Source organism: Bos indicus x Bos taurus, chromosome 5, assembly GCF_003369695.1.
Source record: "Bos indicus x Bos taurus breed Angus x Brahman F1 hybrid chromosome 5, Bos_hybrid_MaternalHap_v2.0, whole genome shotgun sequence".
Lineage (NCBI taxonomy): Eukaryota > Metazoa > Chordata > Mammalia > Artiodactyla > Bovidae > Bos > Bos indicus x Bos taurus.
The window spans coordinates 84,343,882-84,367,173 of NC_040080.1; the positions used below are offsets into that span (position 1 = coordinate 84,343,882).

At 39.0% G+C, this 23,292-nt stretch overlaps 1 pseudogene; it reads left to right on the forward strand.

Annotated features, from left to right (window-relative positions):
* The window catches only part of LOC113893545, a 76,410-nt pseudogene extending 55,467 nt beyond the window's left edge, over positions 1–20,943 (forward strand).
* The last annotated feature ends 2,349 nt before the right edge of the window (positions 20,944–23,292 follow it).

Consider the following 23,292-nt stretch of genomic DNA (forward strand, 5'->3'; position numbering starts at 1 on the left):
AGACCACCTTACTTGCCTCCTAAGAAATCTGTATGCGGGTCAAGAAGCAACAGTTAGAACTGGACATGGAACAATGGACTGATTCCAAATTGGGAAAGGAGTATGTCAAGGCTGTATATTGTCACCCTGCTAATTTAACTTATATTCATATTACATCATGCAAAATGCCAGGCTCAATGAAGCACAAGTTGGAATCAAAATTGCCGGGAGAAATATCAATAACCTCAGATATTCAGATGACACCACCCTTATGACAGAAAGTGAAGAAGAACTAAAAAGCCTCTTGAGGAAAGTGAAAGAGGAGAGTGAAAAAGTTGGCTTAAAACTCAACATTCAAAAAACTAAGATCATGGCATCCAGCCTCATCATTTCATGGCAAATAGATGGGGAAACAGTGGAAACAGTGAGAGACTTTATTTATTATTATTTTGTGTGTGTGTGTGTCCAAAATCACTGCAGATGGTGATTGCAGCCATGAAATTAAAAGATGCTTGCTCCTGTAACAAAAGGTATGAGCAACCTAGACAGCATATTAAAAAGCAGAGACATTACTTTACCAACAAAGGTCCATCTAGTCAAAGCTACAGTTTTTCCAGTAGTCATGTATGGATGTGAGAGCTGGACTATAAAGAAAGCTGAGCACCGAAGAATTGATGCTTTTGAACTGTGGTTGCTGGAGAAGACTCTTGAGAGGCCTTTGGACTGCAAGGAGATCCAACCAGTCAATCCTAAAGGAAATCAGTCCTGAATATTCATTGGAAGTACTCATGCTGAAGCTGAAACTCCAATACTTTGGCCGCCTGATGCAAAGAGCTGACTCATTGGGAAAGACCCTGAAGCTGGAGAAGATTGAAGGCAGGAGGAGAAGGGGACGACAGAGGATGAGATGGTGGATGGCATCACCGACTTGATGGGCATTAGTTTGAGCAAGCTCTGGGAGTTGGTGATGCACAGGGAAGCTCCATGTTCTGCAGCCAATGGGGTCTCAAAGAGTCAGATACAACTGAGCAACTGAATTGAACTGAACTGAACTGAAAATACTGGAGTGGGTTGCCATGCCCTCCCCCAGGGGATCTTCCTGATCCAGGGATCAAACTGGAGTTTCCTGTGTTGGAGGCAGATTCTTTACCATCTGAGCCACGAAAGAAGCCCATTACCCTGGTTAATGGTAAAAAAAATAGACAAAAAATAGACAGAAAAAATTGACAAAAATTGGATAAGAGCTGAGGTTGGGAGGCCAAAAATATAGGTTATTGCAATACTTGAGGCAAGAGGCCGTGGTAGCTTAAACAAGGGTTATAATGTGTTGCGGTCACTCCATTGGCTGTACCTCTGTCCAAAACTGATTTCAGATGTCAGCCATGATTATCAGCCCACCCCCTCACCCCACCAACACACATTAAGAGGGGGCATGGAAAAGTTTATTGCTTATATAACAAGGTTTGTGGAGAGAACTGAGTAGGCGTCCCGAGATGGTCCAAAAATGGCTTAGATCAGGAAAAGGACATTGCTTTAGGCTAGACAGAGGGGGCTGAAATGTGGGCTCCCACACATGGTTTGCCTCTCCCCTGGTGCCAGAGGGAGAACACCTGGGGAAGAAGGGCAAGAGGGAAGGGTAAGTAGTCAGACATCCAAAAATGGAGTCCAGATCTTTGCTACTGATACCCAATGGGAGAGGTAGTAAGAGGAGATAAGATTCTGGAACTCTTTTAAGACTGGGGTATAATATTTATACTTGGAATGGAACCTAGGATGCACGGAAAAGAGAGAAGTTAGGGAGTTCTTTGTCTCTCACTATATCTTAGCAAATAACAAAATTGTTTTGTTTTTTTTTTTTAATTGGCAAGAAAGTTAATTTGTTCATGGGGCTTCCCCACTCCCCTACTTCTATATTGAAGATTTTATTTAAATAAAAACACGATGTCCTTTACTTTCATTTAATCCTCTCCAACTCCCCCAACCATTTTCTCTGTAAAGTAAGATAGTGCTCTGCAAACAGGAATATTTAAAACATACTTATGTACTGGATTAAAAAAATAGATTTTGTGAAATGACTATATTACTTTAAATAATTCAATGCAAATCCTGTCAAATTACCAAGGGCATTTTTCACAGAATTAGAACAAAAAGTTTTGTTATTTGTTAGGAAACACAAAAGGCCCTGAAGAGCTAAAGATATCTTGGGAAAGAAAAATGGAGCTGGAAGAATCATGCTCCCTGGCCTCACACTATACTACAAAGTTACAATTATTAACACAGTATGGTGCTGGTGCAAAAAACAGAAATAAACAAGGTGGAAAGCCCAGAGATAAACCCACACAACTGTGGTCACTTAATCTATGACAAAGGAGGCAAGAATATACAATGGAGAAAAGGCAGCCTCTTCAATACATGGTGCTGGGAAAACCAGAGAGCTACATGTAAAAGAATGAAATTAGAATACTCCCTAATACCATACACAAAAATAAACTCAAAATGGATTGAAGACCTAAATGTAAGGCTAGATACTATAAAACTTAGAGGAAAACATAGGCAGAACACTCTTTGACATAAATCACAGCAAGATCTATTTTGACCCACCTCCTGAAGTAATGAAATTGAAAAGAAAATAAGCAAATGGGACCTAGAGAAACAGGAGCTATTGCACAGCAAAGGTAATTATAAACTAGATGAAAAGACAACCCTCACAATGAGAGAAAATATTTGCTAATGAAGCAACTGACAAGGGATTAATCTCCAAAATATACAAATGGCTCATGCAGCTCAATAGCAAAACGAACAACCCAATCAAAAAATGGGTGGAAGACCTAAATAGACATTTCTCCAAAGAAGACATACAGATGGCCAATAAACACATGAAAAGATACTCAATATCCTTAATTATTAGAGAAGTGCCAATCAAAACTGCAACCACCTCACACCAGTCAGAATGGGCATCATCAAAAAATCTACAAACAATAAATTCTGGAGAGGGTATAAAGAAGACAGAACCCTCTTACCCTATCAGTGGGAATGTAAATTGATATAGCCACTATGGAGAACAGTATGGAGGTTCCTCAAAACACTAAAAATAGAACTACCATATGATCCAGCAATCCCACTATTAGGCATATACCTTGAGAATACCATAATTCAAAAAGACTTATGTACAATGGCAACCCACTCCAGTACTCTTGCCTGGAAAATCCAATGGACGGAGGAGCCTGGTAGGCTGCAGTCCATGGGGTCACTAAGAGTCAGACACGACTGAGCGACTTCCCTATCAGTTTTCACTTTCATGTATTGGAGAAGGAAATGGCAACCCACTCCAGTGTTCTTGCCTGGAGAATCCCAGGGACTGGGGAGCCTGGTGGGCTGCCATTTATGGGGTCGCACAGAGTCAGACATGACTGAATCAACTTAGCAGCAGCAGCAGCAGCAGTGTTCATCACAGCACTATTTACAAGAGCCAAACCTGGAAACAACTTAAATGCCCATCAAGGGAAGAGTGGATAAAGATGTGGTACACTTGAGTTCAGTTCAGTCTGTCAGGAGTGTCCCACTCTTTGTAACCCCATGGACTGCAACACACCAGGCTTCCCTGTCCATCACCAACTCCCGAGCCTACTCAAACTCATGTGCATCAAGTCGGTGATGCCATCCAACCATCTCATCCTCTGTCGTCCCCTTCTCCTCCTGCCTTCAATCTTTCCCAGCATCAAGGTCTTTTCCAATGAGTTGGTACTTTGCATCAGTTAGCCAATGTACTGGAGTTTCAACTTCAGCATGAGTACTTCCAATATTCAGGACTGATTTCCTTTAGGATTGACTGGTTGGATCTCCTTGCAGTGCAAGGGACTCTCAAGAGTCTTCTCCAACACCACAGTTCAAAAACATCAATTCTTTGGTGCTCAGCTTTCTTTATAGTCCAGCTCTCACATCCATACATGACTACTGAAAAAACTAGTTTTGACTAGATGGACCTTTGCTGGTAGAATAATGTCTCTGCTTTTTAATATGCTGTCTAGGTTGCTCATAGCTTTTCTTCCAAGGAGCAAGCATCTTTTAACTTCATGGCTGCAGTCACCATCTGCATTGATTTTGGAGCCCCCAAAAATAAAGTCTGTCACTGTTTCCATTGTTTCCTCATTTATTTGCCATGAAGTGATGGGACTGGATGCCACGATCTTAGTTTTTTGAATGTTGAGTTTTAAGCCAACTTTTTCACACTCTTCTTTCACTTTCATCAAGAGGCTCTTTGGTTCTTCTTCACTTTCTGCCATAAGGGTGGTGTCATCTGTGTATCTGAGGTTATTTATATTTCTCCCAGCAATCTTGATTCCAATTTGTGCTTCATCCAGTCCAGCATTTTGCACGATGTACTCTGCATATAAGTTAAATAAGCAGGGGCAGGGTGACAATACACAGCCTTGAGGTACTCCTTTCCCGACGTGGAACCAGTCTGTTGTTCCATGTCCAGTTCTAAATGTTGCTTCTTGACCTGCATACAGATTTCTCAGGAGGCAGGTCAGGTGCTTTGTCATTCCCCTCCCTTTAAGAATTTTCCACTGTTGTGATCCACACAGTCAAAGGCTTCGGTGTAGTCAATAAAGCAAAAGGAGATGTTTTTCTCAATGATCCAATGGATGTTGGCAATTTGATCTCTGGTTTGTCTGCCTTTTCTAAATTCAGCTTGAACATCTGGAAGTTCACAGCTCATATACTGTTGAAGCCTGGATTGGAGAATTTTGAGCATTACTTTACTAGCATGTGAGATGAGTGCCATTGTGCGGTAGTTTGAGCATTCTTTGGCATTGCCTTTCTTTGGGATTGGAATGAAAACTGACCTTTTCCAGTCCTGTGGCCACTGCTGAGTTTTCAAAATTTGCTGGCATATTGAGTGCAGCACTTTCACAGCATCATCTTTCAGGATTTGAAATAGCTCAACTGGAATTCCATCACCTCCACTAATTTTGTTTGTAGTGATGCTTTCTAAGGCCCACTTGACTTCAGATTCTGGGATGTCTGGCTCTAGGTGAGTGATCACACCATCGTGGTTATCTGGGTCAGGAAGATCTTTTTTGTGTAATTCTTCTGTGTATTCTTGCCATCTCTTCTTAATATCTTCTGCTTCTGTTATGTCCATACCATTTCTGTCCTTATTGCGTCCATCCTTGCAGAAATGTTCCCTTGGTATCTCTAATGTTCTTGAAGAGATCTCTAGTCTTTCCAATTCTATTGTTTTCCTCTGTTTCTTTACATTGATCCCTGAGGAAGGCTTTCTTATCTCTCCTTGCTATTCTTTGGAAATCTGCATTCAAATGAGTATATTTTTCCTTTTCTCCTTTGCCTTTAGCTTCTCTTCTTTTCTCAGCTATTTGTAAGGCCTCCTCAGACAACCATTTTGCCTTTTTGTATTTCTTTTTCTTGGGGATGGTCTTGATCACTGCCTCCTGTACAATGTCACGAACCTCTCTCCATAGTTCTTCAGGCACTCTCTCTATCAGATATAATCCCTTGAATCTATTTCTCACTTCCACTGTATAATCATAAAGGATTTGATTTGGGTCATACCTGAATGGTCTAGTGTTTTTCCCTACTTTCTTCAATTTAAGCCTGAATTTTGCAATAAGGACTTCATGATGTGAGTCACAGTCAGCTCCCAGTCTTGTTTTTGCTGCCATAAACCATAAAAAGGAATAAAATAGTAGAATTTGAAGAAATGTGGATGGATCTAGAGACTGTCGTATAGAGTGAAGTAAGTCAGAAAGTGAATATCATAATATATTGCTTATATGTAGAATCTAGGAAATCAATATAGATGAACTTATTTGCAAAGCAGAAATAAAGACACAGATGCAGAGAATGGATGAGTGGATACCAGGGTGGGAGGGGGTGGGATGAACTGGGAGATTGGGATTGACATTTACACACTGCTTGGTATAAAATAGGTAAAAAAGTGAGAACCTACTGTGTAGCATAGAGAACCCTACTCAGTGCTCTTTGGTGACCTAAATGGGGAGGAAATCCAAAAAAGATGGGCATGTATAGCTGATTCACTTTGCTGTACAGCAGAAACTAACATAAAAATTAATTTTAAATGCTTATGGATTGAAAAAACTGTAATATATTATTAGGGTATTATGTTGACTTAAGATTAGATGCTACCTTGTTTATCACTCAAGTCCAACACTGATGTTAAACAAAATTTTCTTAGTATATCCTAAAGTAGAACATTGAGATTTTGTATCATTTTTATCACAGATCTATTTATACTTCTGGGATATAAAGAATTTTTTACTTACAACTTTTGTTTCAAAAGATACCTGTGTTTATTTCATAACTAATTAAAGAGACAGCTGTGTTATTATAAAAGTGTCTTAACATTTTGGGTTATATTCCCATTGTCATAAACTAAGGAAGTATATCCTCCTATGTACGTCAGTTCTCTTTTCTGAATCTCATAAGGAAAATGAGGAAACAGTATTCAAAAATTCCCAGGATTATTCATTGATGCCATGTAAGTGTTGACAGCAAATTTAAAAGTTTCAAAAACATTTAAACAATTGTATGCATTCTCACAATGACTTGTAACAAAACTCTTCACCTTTGTCTTGCCAAATACAAGTGAAATGGTTTCATGGTTAGAGAAACTGAGAGGAAATATTTAGCACCCAAGTGAGGAAAGTTTGTAAGAATTATTTTTAAATAAACTTTTTAATGAAATGAAAATATATATAATATATGAAAAAACATATTTAATGAAAATATGTCTATTGTTGAAAATAAAAATGTTGCAGGAAGGAGGACTCCTTCCAGGGCCGGAAACTGGGCTCTTGTCTGACACTCGGAAATGAATTGTCCGAGGAGACACGTGTGCTCACAAAGCAAGAGATTTTATTGGGAAAGGGCACCCAGGTGGAGAGCAGTAAGGTAAGGGAACCCAGGAGAACAGCTCTGCCACATGGCTCGCAATGTCGGGTTTTATGGTGATGGGATTAGTTTCCGGGTGGTCTTTGACCAATCATTCTAATTCAGAGTCTTTCCTGGTGGTGCACGCATCACTCAGCCAAGATGGATGCTAGTGAGAGGGATTCTGGGAAGTGGATGGACATGCGGTGTCCCCTTTCGACCTTTCCTGAACTCTTCCGGTTGGTGGTGGCTTATTAGTTCCATATTCCTTACCAGGATCTCCTGTCATAAAACAACTCATGCAAATGCTTACTATGGTGCCTGGCCAGGGTGGGCAGTTTCAATCAGTGGGCTTCCCCTAACAAAAACACTAAACAGTACAGAGAATATTTAATAAAAACTTGCAAGTTGACTGCATTCTTCATTCCTGATCTCTAGAGATTTGGAAAGAATAGGTCAGTAGAACCTATTTGTTATTAAAATTTAACTTCCAAATACTTTGCATACCTATAGTCCAGTGTTTTACTGATAGGTTACTCATTTGAAATCAAAGAGATTATAAAAAACTTAAATGCAAATTATCTAAAGTCACTGTGACCCTGGATTTTTAATATTAAGTTTAAAAATATTGATATAACACTGTCAAAATTATGACTATATGTTAATTATCCCTTGTCCAAAGAAAAGAAATTTTTGTGTGTAATTTAAAATAAAACAATAGAAAGATGGCCAAAGTCAAATAAACCTTTAAATCAACTCTTTTTTTTTGGACAACCAAAGAACCACTTTCAAAACTGGTGTCATCTGATTTAGAAAACAGCTCTATCTCAGATATTACAGTCCAGTCCTGCTGCAATTTAAATGTCACAGTGGCTATTTGCTATATCCAATGCTCTGTTCTATGAGAAGAATCTCAACCTTCATTTTTTTAAAAACTTTTTTATTTTGTATTGGAATATAACTGATTAACAATGTTGTTATAGTTTCAGCTGGACAGCAAAAGAACTCAGCCATACGTGTACAAGTATCAATTCTCCCCCAAACTCCCTCCCATCCAAGCTTCCACATAACACTGAGCAGAATTCCTGTGCTATACAGTAGGTCATTTTTGGTTATTCTGTTTAAATATAGCAGTGTATACCTGTCCATCCCAAACTCCCTGGCTATCCCTTCCCCAAATCCTTCCTTCTGGCAACCGTAAGTTCACTCTCTAATTCTTTACTTCTGATCTTAAACCTTAATTTTTGCAAAACCTGCCATATTTGGTAATTATTTTGATAATTCAGTTCCCAATTCAAGTCATATCATGCCTTGCCTTTTAGTTGATTTTGTGGCTCTATCCATGGTACCACAGATAGCTTTTTGATGGGAAAGGCAGTGGCCACTCATGATCATATGCTTAGAACCTTGCATAAAGCTTGATACCTGTAAGGATTCCAACAAATGTTTGCTATTCAAACACTGATTGGTAAGTTCAAGCAGTGGTTGGAAACTGAATCACAAAAATTAAGTCTAGCCTTTTGTTTTGATGTGTGCTAAGCAGTTTAGAAAGACTGTCATGCATTGCGCATACTCACTCAACGTGTCTGACTCTTTACCACCCTTTGGACTGTAGCCTGCTGGGCTCCTCAATTCAAGGGATTTTCCAGGCAAGAATACTGTAGTGGGTTGCTATGCCCTTCTCCAGGGGATCTTCCCAACCAGGGATCAAACCCACATCTCTTGTGTCTCCTGCATAACGTGTGAATTCTTTATCCACCAAGCCATCAGGGAAGCCAAACCTTAGAAAGACTGAGTTGTATAAGAGCAACTTTAATATTCACCAGAATAGAAGATTTGTTGCCAAAGTAAGAAAATGGGGAAATTTATCAGCATATCTGAGGACAGGTGCATTCTGTTTCATGGAAATAAGAATGAATCAAAGAGAGCTGGAAGCCAAGTTAGGTGAAAATATATCAGGCCTTATGAAGGCTAGAAGGGAGTTTTTTCTCAGGGAAATGTATAGTTTACATGTGGTTTATATTTTCTTCATGTTTAATTTTATCTATCTTACAATCATAGGTCATTTTTTAAATGCCAATACAGCTCAGCTGGGCTGAAGGGGTTTTTTTTGTTTTTTTTTTTCACATTGGACCATGGTTTTAAAGAGTAAATACAGAAATGATAATGGGAGTGAGGGAATCCCAACAGAAAGATTCAAATCATTTGGCAAGACAAAATATTGCTTGGGTATTCTTGTCTCAGAGCTCCCCTCTATTCAAACCTGGGAATTCATGTTTGATGATAAAGGTCAGCAAATGGGACTGATATAAATGAATAAAATAAAATTTTCTGCAGCAGAGTTTATATCAACTTGTATAACCTACTTCTTATCTTAGCTCTTATATTTCAATGTCCACCACCAATCCTCAGCCATATGAAAGTTTCTTGGGATAATCTTGATCTTCGCCAAAAGGGATTTATGCACTAGCCTAGTGTTCTGGGCCTTAATTTTAGGTTACCTAATAGTAACTTGACACTAAATGTGCATGCTGATTTTGATAATTTAGATTTTGTTCCTGTTACTAAGACCAGCTTTCACTTCAATACCCACTTCACTTACTTAGTTGTAAGGGGCTTAGAAAATTAAAACCATGCAAAGCTAGGCTTGGTTCCAATAGAAGGTACCAGAGTCATTTCTAGGACATAACTTGAGGGACAGTCTGTGACCAATACTAACTCAGAGTGGCTTTGAAACACAACATAGGATCTCAGAGTGGCCAGCCCAGTGGGCAAGGCAAAGAGGTGGAAATCATAGTACTCAGAGATTTAGGTTGGTAAATAAAATTCCAGGCTACTTATATCCAATGCTTGTTTCTATACCCTGAACGTTCCTTTTTTTTTTTAAGCCCTAATATACCATCCAAGCCTTGAAGAAAGACAAGGCTCTGGAATTTTTACCTTGATAAGATGTAGTAACACCTTTTAGTACTATACTATACTAAAGTAAAGTACTATACTTTAGTACTATACTATATATAGGTGTATACTATACACCTTTTAGTTCATTGGGCTTCCCTGGTAAAGAATCCAAATCAGGAGATCCTGGTTTGATTCCTGGGTCGAGAAGATTCCCTGGAGGGGGGATAGGCTACCCATTCCAGTATTCTTGTGCTTCTCTGGTAGCTAGAGACTCCCCATGGACAGAGTCCACGGAGTGGACCGGTGCCTGGTGGGCTATGGTCCCTGGGGTGGCAAAGAGTTGGACATGAGTGACTACACGAGGCATAACATACTAATTCATTGTTCAAGAAATCTTTACTGACGGTTCATCAGTTAATAAAATGCTTTATGTAATTATAATTGACTGTCAGGCACTGTTCTAGGTGTGATGATTATAACATTTAAAAAAAAACAGTCAAAATTATCTGCCCTTAAGAAGTTTATACTTGGATGGCCTTCCCATATCTATCAAGTTTTCAGTTCTTCTAGTACGGGTCTGTGGTTTCTGCCTAATGGTCTTCTCTACACCTGGAAGCAGTGGTAAAAAGGTTTACTATGATCCTTGATGCTCTGAGGTGTGTGCTGGGAAGGGAGGTGGTGTAGGGAATCAGCAGGCTAGCATACTTGCTGCCCAAATGTCAACCCAGGATCTCAAGGTCATCTTGGTGCCATTAATGAATCTTCTCAGAAGCACATCCCTGTACAGTGAGAAAAGAATGTTTCTAAGAGATAGAAACAATTGTACTGCTCTAGAACTCACTGCTGCATGGTGTTAACATTGATGTCATATTCTTTATTAGTCACAGTTGAGTTTAAGAAACAGAAACAGCTCAGGGTATTTCAAGCAGGAACTGACATGAGGCAGAGAATTAGATGCCTACAAAATAGTTAGATGTTATACAAACAGATACTTTCCTGTTTGGGCCTCCAGTAACATTCTAGAACTGTAAGTCAACACTGGAACTGTGCCAGAGAAAAGGGACCCCACTATTACCTCAGAAACTGCCACTGTTTAACACACAGAAAACTGGGTAACAGAAAATGAAATATTACCCAAGAAAACTCATGACTATAACCATGCTTGAGGGCAGAAATAGGGTACCCGAAAAAGGGTAGAAAGATGTCTTCCACTTTGCTTTCACCTTCCAAATTTTCGGCAAGTTCATTTTAAATAGTCAAATAGTTTGCTCCAGAACTCTAGCTGTAAGAGTCGAAGAAGGCAAAATGCAGGCTGAGTGAACCCAATTCATATTATGCAACATCCACTTTAACCTCCAAGGTGAATTTGTGAAAGTACAGACTCTTAGACTTTCACTTGACCTAATGAATCCGTTTCTGGGTACCAAAACAGACATACTAAAAAACACTTGCCCAATGGATTCTCATACTTAGGAACATTTGGGGGAAAATTCATTAGAATTATCAGGATGAGACCTAGGATACATAGTCATATTAAACACATCTAGAAAATAGTTTTAAAATATGTGGTTTTAAAAGAAACATTGAGCTTTGCTTATATGATTTAATTTTATGGACCTGACTCTATTCTGAATCAGAAAGTGAAATACTTATCACCTCAGGTAATTGTTCACTTCACAATGCCAAATGGAAAAAAAAAATTCTTTCCTCAGTGATTTGCTTTCCCTAGTTCTCCATGCAATTGGACAAAATATTGACAATTTGGTGGCTGCATTTTATTACAGAAGTTTGCCCAGTGCTCTCTCTGGGGGTATCTCAAAGTAATGTCCTATTCAGACCTCACAATGTATTCTTGTCTAGTTTGCAAGCAAGGAAAAGTTTAGCATCACTCCAAGGGATGAGAAATTCCTCATTTAGAAGAGCAAAAAAGCATGTTCTTTCTTCATCTAAGTGAAGATTTCCATTGAACAAATGATTACATTTGGCTTCTAATGATCAACTGATTTAAATGCATTAGATTACTCAGTTCAAAAATAAGTGGGAATTTATAATTCACAGAGAAATATCAAATCAACCTTGCATATAACCTTCCTCACAGTGCCTTGAACAATGTTGGCTGACTTAATGAAAGATGAATTCCCTGTGCTGATTTAATACTTTGCTAAGATAATGCATCTATAGCTTTTTCCCAAAGTGACTTAGTATTTCCTGGAAATTCTCATGGTTTCTGAGGTTTCCTTAAATGTGAATTTCAATCATAATTAAAAGGTTGTTTTAGTCACGGTAAGTAGCACTGGTTGTTGCAACAAACAACCCACAAACCTTGGTGGCTTACCACAATGAAAATTAATTTCTTATTCAGCAGTCCAACTGAGTGTTGAGCGATCAGCTCACCATCTAGCGATTAGCATTCTAGTCTCCTGGTATCGGATAGCTCAACCTCTTCTATATCAAAGTAAAAAACATTTTCTTTGAAGGGCCAGACAGTAAATATTTTAAGCCTTGCCAGTCAAGAGGAAAAATCAAATATATTATATAGGTATTTACTGAACAAGAGAGAAAATAAATTTCAGCAAATACTGTTCTGATAAAATTCAAAAATATAATAACTAAGTATATTTCTTTGTAATACAAGCCTCCCAGTGAGAAAAATTGGATTATTTTGTTGAGGGATATAATTTTGCTTAATTGAGGCTTAAAATTACTTTCCTTATAATCAAAATGGTTGCAGAGTAGAGTAATGCTGCTCTGTATTAAGATATTTTTTCATATTTCATCTTTTCACATGATAAGTTCTGCCAATACTGATATCAGTCCATGAGTGTATGATTTTAATTGGCCATATTCATATCTTAAGACGTAGATTTAGGATTCTATTAGATTCTTCTCTTGCCTTTTAACTTGTCATTACATTGCAAACTAATCACTTCTGATGAAGATTAGAAGGAAGCTCCTTAAATCAACTGTATGGATTTTGAAATAAGGAAATTTTTGTACTTGCATTGCTATGTCTAAAATATTGCTGCTACAGGAGTCTGAGCTGGAAAAGTATATCACTGCAAATTTGTGTGGGAGTGGAGATTTGGTTTTTTGTTTTAAATTTACAGTACAGAAAGTATATAAAGCAGCTTGACATTACTTGTGGCTCAAACATTAGGGTGTTATGGAAATGACTTCATAGTGTATGTGTTTCATACCTAAGTGGTATTTTGCCTTCAAATTCTAGGTTGAATTCAGTAAACATTATCAATTCTGTGGAAAAAGTGGATTTCCAAAGTAATTTAGTTTTTGACAATAGTGGCTGAGCACTGCTTTTCTTATTCAGGAAAATTTCAGTTTTGAATCTGTTTAATTTGACAGTAAAATATTAAAGCTACTAAACCATCCATCCACTGCTAAACTACCATGTAGTAGGGAAATGTAAGAAATCCAGTTTCTATTCCTGACAGAAATGTATGGAAGTGATCATGGATAAATCCATGAAAGCAAATGGGATATGTTGTTGATACTTATGTTCCAACAACACATAATAGATTCAAATACTTTCTGCAAAGACTTTGCTCATAAATAAGACAATTAACAGCCATAGGCTTTAAATATTTTTTCACTATTTTTGTTCATTTGTGCACAGAACCTTTTTCTGATCCACACAGATTTTTACCATCATCAGTTGTAATACATCTTAGAAGATTCCACTTCATGTTGTATTGAATTATTATTTTCTCAACTTCTCTGGAAAGATACTCACCTGTATTTCTACTCAGATGATTCAGTAGCTTAAAACTCAACATCCAATGAGCAGCTGGTAGCACAGGTAGTATTCACTTATCAAAGATCAAGAACAAACCACTGAAAATCATCTACGTTATTATTAATGTTTTTGTCAACTCTTGATGTTGTTTCTGTAGGGTTAAGGGTAGAGAAGGCAAGGTTTGGAAAAATGAGACCGGCACTTTACAGGAACAGATCACCTTTAATGAGGCAGGAAGAGGCAGCAGTCAGATTAGTGAGCTGCTGCACTAACCCAAGAAAAGAGTAAGTACATATAGGCATGGAAATCTACTGTCTTAAGGGGGTCTGTTCTTCTCCAAGGTTGTTTGGGTTAATTATCTCTTAAACGGCTGGGGCAAGGAATTCTGGAGATAGGCCAGAGGCTGGGACCTGCTGGGAGTTGGATGTAATCAACCTTAATGTCCTTTTTTTTCCTTCGGGTGAGAGAGTTCTTTGTTTTGTATACAATGGTGGGAAGGACCCAGAGGGGAGTTTTAACTCCAGGCTATTTAGAGCTCTGTAACTTTCCTTCAGTTTCCATCATCCTTAACTTTTTGAGCAATTGTTCTCATCAAAAGGGTAATAGCTTTGAATTATTTTTTTCTGGATGCATTTTTTTTCAGCCATAATCAAACACAATCTAATTAACTCAACATAAGTAAACAGCTTTCTTGCTTGGCTAACAAATGAGCCATTGGAAAATTTATTTAGGTTGCAACCTAATTATTTTTTCTTTACTTTTGTGAAGGAACTCTACTGCGTTAAGGTATTTTGTTTTTAAACTTTCTAATTGTTCTGGACAATATTTTCCTGTCAGTTGGGAATATTTCAGTGTGTACTCTGGTAATATCAAGACACACAATATCAGCTTCCTATTGCTGCTGTAACACCACAAACTTAGTGACTTAACACAACACAATTTATTCTTTTACAGTTCTGGAGATTAAAAATTCAAAGTGAGTCGAACTGGCTAAAATCAAAGTCTATGTTCCTTACAGAGGTTCTATGGGACAATCCAGTTCTCTGCCTCTCGCAGCCTCTGTATGCATGCATGCTAAATTGCTTCAGTTGTGTCCAAATCTTTGCAACCCCATAGACTGTAGCTCACCAGGCTCCTCTGTTCGTGGGATTCTCCAGGCAAGAATACTGGAGTGGGTTGCCATTCCCTTCTCCAGGGGATCTTCCTGATCCAGGGATTGAACCTGCATTGCAAGATTGCAAAAGACCCTTGACCTGCAATCCAGGGTCTCCTGCATTGCAGGCAGACCTTCACAGCCTCTAGAGGAGTTTTGGCTTGTGGCCTCAGCCAGTAATTACATTACTCCAACATTTACTTCCATCATTCCATTTTCTCCTCTGATTGACTATCTTTCCTCCCCTTTAATAAGGGCCATTGTGATTACCTTAGAACCACTAGGATAATAATGGTCTCAGTGTCTGTTTGGAATAATGAGATTCTGAACCAGACAGCCAGAACTACTAAAGGTCTTCCATTAAGGGATTTTAAACTGTGCATTTTTAACACTTCAGGGAAATAATTTAAGATACTTTTTGTGTTCTTAGTATTAGAGGCTATTTTACATCATAAAATCAGCATAAATTGTTTTGTAAAAAGGAAAGTGTTTCTAATGGTGTTTCAGTGTTTATATTGATACAAAGTAAGTTATTACTTTGTACTAGGTGATTTGGCCACTGAGAGAATACTGTATTGAAAGGAAGCAATCTTATTTCTTAAGACAATAAACTTATATTTTAACAAGTTCTCCACTTCTGTTCATGGATTTCTAATTGACTTCATGTTTCAGGCTGGGAATTGAGAAGTTGTTTGAAATAGGACAAGTAAACCTCAGCATATAATGCACTTAGCTCAGCTGCAGTGTTTAAGTTATATATTTAAAATCCATTTTAACAGACACCAAAGTAAAAAATACATCTTTCTGGGTTGCAAACATGCATAGAGTAATAGGGTGATATTGTAGAGTTAATGTTAAATAAAACCCAAACTTGGGGTGTGCGGAAAATAAGATTTGATTAATTTGTAGACTCATTTCTATCTTTGCCTTTAGCTTTCTTAAAAAATTTTTTTTTATTGAAGGATAATTGTTTTACAGAATTTTATTGTTTTCTGTCAAACCTCAACATGAATCAGCCATAGGTATACATATATCCACTCCCTTTTGAACCTCCCTCCCATCTGCCTTCCCATCCCACCCTTCTAGGTTGATACAGAGCCCCTGTTTGAGTTTCCTGAGCCATACAGCAAATTCCCATTGGCTATCTATTTTACATATGGTAATGTAAGTTTCCATGTTACTCTTTCCATACATCTCGCCCTCTCCTCCCCTCTCCCCATGTCCGTAAATCTATTCTCCATGTCTGTTTCTCCATTGCTGCCCTGAAAATAAATTCTTCAGTACCATTTTTGTAGATTCCATATATATATATGTTAGAATACATATTTATCTTTCTCTTTCTGACTTCTCTCTGTATAATAGATTCTAGGTTCATCCACCTCATTAGAACTGACTCAAATGCATTCCTTTTTATGGCTGAGCACCGAAGAATTGATGCTTTTGAACTGTGGTGTTGGAGAAGACTCTTGAGAGTCCCTTGGACTGCAAGGAGATCCAACCAGTCCATTCTGAAGATCAGCCCTGGGATTTCTTTGAAGGGAATGATGCTGAAGCTGAAACTCCAAGTACTTTGGCCACCTCATGAGAAGAGTTGACTCATTGGAAAAGACTCTGATGCTGGGAGGGATTGGGGGCAGGAGGAGAAGGGGACGACAGAGGATGAGATGGCTGGATGGCATCACTGACTCGATGGATGTGAGTCTGAGTGAACTCCGGGAGTTGGTGATGGACAGGGAGGCCTGGCGTGCTGGAATTCATGGGGTCACAAAGAGTCAGACACAACTGAGCAATGAACTGAACTGAACTGAATATTCCGTTGTGTATATGTACCACAACTTCTTTATCCATTCATCTGTCAATGGACATCTAGATTGGTTCCATGTTCTAGCTATCATAAATAGTGTTGCCATGAACAATGGGATACATGTGTCTTTTTCAATTTTGGTTTCCTCAGGGTATATGCCTAGGATGGAATTCCTGGGTCATATGGTGGTTTTATTCCTAGTTTTTAAAGGAATCTCCATACCATCTTCCATAGTGGCTGTATCAATTTACATTCCCACAAACAGTACAAGAGTGCTCCCTTTTCTCCACACTCTTCCCAGCATTTAAATTGTTTGTAGACTTTTTGATGATGGCCATTCTGACCAGTGTGAGGTGATAATCTCATTGTGGTTTTGATTTGCATTTCTCTAATAATGAGCGATGTTGAGCATCTTTTCATGTGTTTGTTAGCCATCTGTATGTCTTCTTTGGAGAAGTGTCTGTTTAGGTCTTTTTCCCACTTTTTGGTTGAGTTTGTTTTTCTGGCATTGAGTTGTACGAGCTGTTTGTATATTTTGGAAATTAATCCTTTGTCAGTTGTTTCATTTGCTATTATTTTCTCCCACTACGAGGATCATCTTTTCACCTTGTTTATAGTTTCCTTTGCTGTGCAAAAGCTTTTAAGTTTAATCAGGTCCCACTCGTTTACTTTTGTTTTTACTTCCATTACTCTAGGAGGTGGGTAACAGAGGGTCTTGCTTTAATTTATGTCATCGAGTGTCTACCTATGTTTTCCTCTGTTTCATAGTTTCTGGTCTTCCATTTAGGTGTTTAATCCATTTTGTGTTTATCTTTGTATATGGTGTTAGGAAGTGTCCTAATTTCATTCCTTTACATGCAGCTGTCCAGTTTTCCCAGCACCATTTATTGAAAAGGCTGTCTTTGCCCCGTTGTATATTCTTGCCTCCTTTGTCAAAAATAAGGTACCCATAGGTGCATGGGTTTATTTCTGGGTTTTCTGTCTTGTTCCATCGGTCTATATTTCTGTTTTTGTGTGCCAGTACATCACTGTCTTGGTTACTGTAGCTTTGTAGTATAATCTGAAATCAGAAAGGTTGATTCCTCTTTCTCCATTTTTCTTTCTCAAGACTGCTTGGTTATTCTAGGTCTTTTGTGTGTCCATATGAATTGTGAAATTTTTGTTCTAGTTCTGTGAAAAATGCCATTGGTAATTTGACAGGGATTGTGTTGAATCTGTAGATTGCATTTGGTAGTATAGTCATTTTCACAATATTGATTCTCCTACCCAGCAGCAGCAGCACCCAGGAACATAGAATATCTCTCCATCTGTTTATGTCAACTTTGATTTCTTACATTAGTGTCATAATTTTCTGTGTACAGTTCTTTTGTCTCTTTAGGTAAGTTTATTCCTAGATATTCTTTTTGTTGCAATGGTGAATGGGATTGATTCCTTAATTTCTCTTTCTGATTTTTCATTGTTAGAAAAATAGAAATGCAACAATTTCATTGTTGTATAGAAATGCAAGTGATTTCTGCTTTTTATAATGGGAATCCTAGAGCAGTTTGGTGCATTCTGTTAAAAAAACATTAACAGCGATCTATTTTGCTTACACTGTTGCATCCCAAGGGATTCCCCCAGGGACCCTGACTTGCTGATGTGTGTATATATTTGCAAAAACAAAAGAAAAAAAGTTACAAGGTATCAGTCAAGCAACTCAAGACTGGCTTATAGACATGCAGTTCCCTTATTTACAAATCCCTTGATTTGATGTACAAAATGCTGTTAATCTAAACATTTATAAATAAAGTCTTGAATAGAGATTAAATTTTAAATTACCTATTGCAAGACACTTAAATTAGTTGCATCTGCAAAGTCCTTTTTTTTTCCTTAATATTTTTACTTTATGTCTGCAAAGTTCCTTTTACATGTAAATAACAAATTCATACGTTCCAGGGATTAGAGTATGGATATCCAGGGTTTGACTTTCCTGGCAGCTCAGTTGGTAAAGAATTTGCCTGCAAAGTAGGATACCCTGGTTCGATTCCTGGGTCAGGAAGATCCACTGGAGAAGGGATAGGCTACCCATTCCAGTATTCTTGGGCTTCCCTTATGGCTCAGCTGATAAAGAATCTGCTTGCAATGTGGGAGACCTGGGTTGGATCCCTGGATTGGGAAGATCCCCTGGAGAAGGGAAAGGCTACCCACTCCAGTATTCTGGCCTGGAGAATTCCATGGGCTTTATAGTTCATGGGGTCGCAAAGAGTTGGACACAACTGAATGACTTTCACTTCACATCTGGGGTATGGGAGTGGGGATTACTTTGTCTACCCAACTAAAATGTCATTGGGAAAATACACAATGCTTTGGCACCTAATTTGATAACAAAATAATCCACACTCCACTAAGCCTTAAACACGCACCATATGAAGTCCATCAGTTCTGACCTGATGAATATGCAGTTAGTTAAACAACAAAAAAAAAGTTACAGTACAGTGATATAGATCGCTGTTTATAACTGCATCACTGCAATGTAGAATACACTGAGACAGCCAATGGGTTTGAACTGACGATACCACACATGGTCTCTGTTACAGATTCAACTCTGCTATAATATAAAAGTGGGCATTAAACAAGACAGAAATGAATGTGAATGTGTTCCACTGAAACTTTGCTTATGACCATTGCCATGTGTGCGCTCAATGTTGTCTGACTCTTTGTGACCCCATGGACTCTATCCCACCAGGCTTCTCTGTGAGTGGATTTTTCCAGGCAAGACTATTGGAGTAGGTTGCCATTCTCTTCTCCAGGGGATGTTCCCAACCCAGGAACTGAACTCATGTCTCTTGTGCCCCCTGCATTGGGAGGTGGATTCTTTTACCACTGCACCACCTGCACACTGGAATTTAAATTTCATATAATTCTGAACATTGTGGAATATTATTACTCTTATTTTCAAAAATAATTTTAAAATGTAAAGCCATTTCAGCTCATTTGTTGTTGTTCACTAAGTTGCATCTGACTCTGCGCCCACATGGACTGCAGCACACCGGGCTTTCCTGTCCTTCACTATGTCACTGACTTTGCTCAAACTCATGTTCATTGAGTCAGTAGTGCTATCCAACTATGTCATCCTTTGTCGCCTCCTTCTCCTCCTGCCCTCAATCTTTCCTAGCATCAGGGTCTTTTTCAGTGAGCTGGCTCTTCTCATCAGATGACCAAGTATTGGAGTTTCTGTCTCAGCATCAGTCCTTCCAATAAATGTTCAGTGTTGATTTCCTTTAGGATTGACTGGGTTTTATATCCTTGCTGTCCAAAGTATTTTCAAGATCTCCCGCACCACAGTTCAAAAGCATCATTTTTTCAGCACTCAGCCTCCTTTATTGACCAACTCTCAACATCCATACATGACTACTTTGATGATACAGACTTTCATCAGCAAAGTGATGTCTCTGCTTTTTAATATGCTGTGTAGGTTTGTCATAGCTTTTCTTCCAAGGTCCACGCATCTTTTACTTTTGTGGCTTAGTCACCATCCACAGTGATTACGGAGACCAAGAAAATTAAATCTGTCACTGATTCCACTTTTTACCCATCTATTTGTCGTGAAGTGATGGGACTGGATGCCATGATCTTTGTTTTTTGAATGTTGAGTTTTAACCCAGCTTTTCACTCTCCTCTTTCACTTTTGTCAAGAGGCTCTTTCATTACTTTTCACTTTCTGCCATTAAATTTGTATCAGGTACATATCTAAGGTTGTTGATATTTCTCACAACAATCCTGATCCCAGCTAGTGCTTCATGCATCCTGGCATTTCACACGATGTACTCTGCATATAAGTTAAATAAGCAGGGTGACAACATACAGCTTTGATATACTCCTTTCCCAATTTTGAGCCAGTCCATTGTTCCATGTCTGATTCTACATGTTGCTTCTTGATCTGCATACAGATTTCTCAGGAAGCAGGTAAGGTGGTCTGGTAGTCCCATCTCTTTAAGAATTTTCTAGTTTTTTGTGATCCACACTGTCAAAGGCTTTAGTGTAGTCAATGAAGCAGGGTTTTTTGTTTTTTTTTTTTTAATTTCCTTCATGGTTGAACAAAAAAAGGCAGTGAGGACCACAGAGGGCGTGGTTCCAATGTGGCAGCAGTGATGGATGTGGACACCCCACGTGGCGCCATGGACAACATGGGCAAGAAGAGCTTTGAAGTGAAACAAGTGGAATGCAGTAGCTTTGGGGCCTGGAATATTGTGGTTGATGACCAGGCAATCTGCGGGAACCACATCATGATCGTTCCATAAAATGTTGAGCTAACCAGGTATCTGCAACTTCTGAAGAGTGCACTGTTGCCTCGGGAATCTGGGACCATGATTTCATTTGCACTGCTTCTCCTGCTGTCTCAAAACATGGTAGGTGTGTCCCCTGGATGACAGAGAGTGGGAATTCCAAAAGTATGGGCACTAGAAAAGAATTCTTACAAGTTCAATTGTTTCATTATTCATTTAATGATTCACTCTGTGCATGCTAAGTCACTTCAGTCATGTCTAACTCTTTGAGACCCTATTGACCATAGCACGTGAGGCTTTTCTGTCCGTTGGATTCGCCAGGCAAGAATACTGGAGTGGGTGGCCATGGCCTCCTCCAGGGGAACTTCCCAACCCAGGGATGGAACCTGAGTCTCCTAAGTCTCCTGCATTGGTAGGTGGGTTCTTTACTACTACCACTACCCGGACTGTTCCTTAATTATAAAACAGATAGAATTCTGGGTTTTTTTGCTTTGTATTTTCAGTCTGCTCTTCCTGCAGCCATAATACATGCTGTGTCAAAAGAAATGTCAAGTTCATGTCTCTTATATTTGCTATATCTTGCATTTGGAAAAGTGAAAATAAATAAAGAGTCCCCTGTTCCTAGGTTGGAAAGCCAGCTTTTGAAAGAGAGATGTTTTTTTCATTAGAGCCAGAGCAGAATTGTCCTATGAGCACATTGCTTGTCACAAGGAAGCCTGGTTACTGATGGCAGTCTTGGCAAGTCCCCTCTCTGCTCCAAGGTTTCCTCCTATATAAAGCAGCTTCTAAGAGATAAATGACATCAGGTGGATGCAGAAAGAGGCTTTATAAACTATAAAGCCACTGTAAAATGTAAACATTTGTATGACCTGTTGCTTTCTCTTCTTAGTTTGAAAAAGTAAATTTGGAAAAATAATTAATATGTAATCTTGGCTAGCTAAGAGCAATTTATGAACTTAAGTTGAAAATTGATATCATTTAAATTGAGTTAATGGGAGAATACAAGTTTCCTTCCCCACTGCCACTCTTTGCAATTTCTTTAAAATGTCTTGCCCATAGCAGGAATCACCCTTTCTAAAACTGATTCAATATAGTCATTAACTGAGAAAGTACAGTTTATTGCACTGGCTCTCAAAGTATTGGGGCTTCCTGCTTAGCTCAGTTGGTAAAGAATCTTCCTGCAGTGCTGGAGACCTGGGCTCGTTTCCTGGGTCAGGAAGATCCTCTGGAGAAGGAAATGGCAACCCACTCCAGTATTCTTGCCTGGAGAATCCCATGGACAGAGCAGCCTGGCAGGCTACAGTCCACAGCGTCACAAGAGTCAGACACGACTTAGCACTATCTTTCTTTCTTTCTTTCTCAAAGTATGGTCTGAGGACTCTTGGGGTACCTGAAACACTTTCAGAAGGTTCATGAAATTTCTTTTCCAACTGCCTGGCTGTATGGGGTCCACTTTTCCTTATATTTCAACCAAAATATGTTCAAATGAAGCTGACAAGAGACCCCATCTGTCTTCTATTAAATCAAATATAAAAGGCAAAAACGCCACTCTTCTAATGATTTTTGTTTTTAAAAAGTTAATTTAAATAAAAATATGTTGAAAAAATAGACAGCAATATTTGGCCTGTGGGCTGTTGTTTTCTACCTTTATTCTAGGCCTTTGGAGGCCTCTGCAGGATGCTATGTGGACTATGCCTAGAATTAGACTACCTCACTTCTGCCCACATTCCATTAGCTAGAACTCAACTATCTGATCATACCTAACTGCAAGGGACACTGGGAAATGTAGTTTTTCTTTGTGTCGAAGAAAAGGGAATGTGCATATTGCTGAACATTAGTATTTTCACCTTTGCCTGCTTTTTCTGGTAACCAAATTTTCATCCTCTCCCAGTTTCCCACGTATAGATAATGTATGTGGGATCTAGATAATGTATGTCCTCTACAACTTGTCAGGTGCAGATTGTCATAGACTTGTGACTATGTACTTAGTGTCCATCCCTGCTGCTGCTGCTGCTGCTGCTAAGTCACTTCAGTCGTGTCCGACTCTGTGCAACCCCATAGACGGCAGCCCGCCAGGATCCCCTGTCCCTGGGATTCTCCAGGCAAGAACACTGGAGTGGGTTGCCATTTCCTTCTCCAATGCATGAAAGTGAAAAGTGAGAGTGAAGTCACTCAGTTGTGTCCGACTCTTCGTGACCCCATGGACTGCAGCCTACCAGGCTCCTCAGTCCATGGGATTTTCCAGGCAAGAGTACTGGAGTGGGGTGCCATTGCCTTCTCCGAGTGTCCATCCCTAGTGTTCATCAAAAAGAACAGTTCCATTTGGAAAGGTAAAACAAGGAGACACAGCCATTACTCATCAGGGGTGGTCCAGTTGGACAAGTGTTGTGAAGGCTCCTAACCCACAGAGCAGGGGAAGATCTTTGATTCTTCCCCGAGTCAGCTGTCTGGAAGGAATTCTTTTGTGCATTGTGCTCTGTGCCCCCTTGCCTCTATCCTGTGGAATTTTCTTCCTCATTTCTTCTCC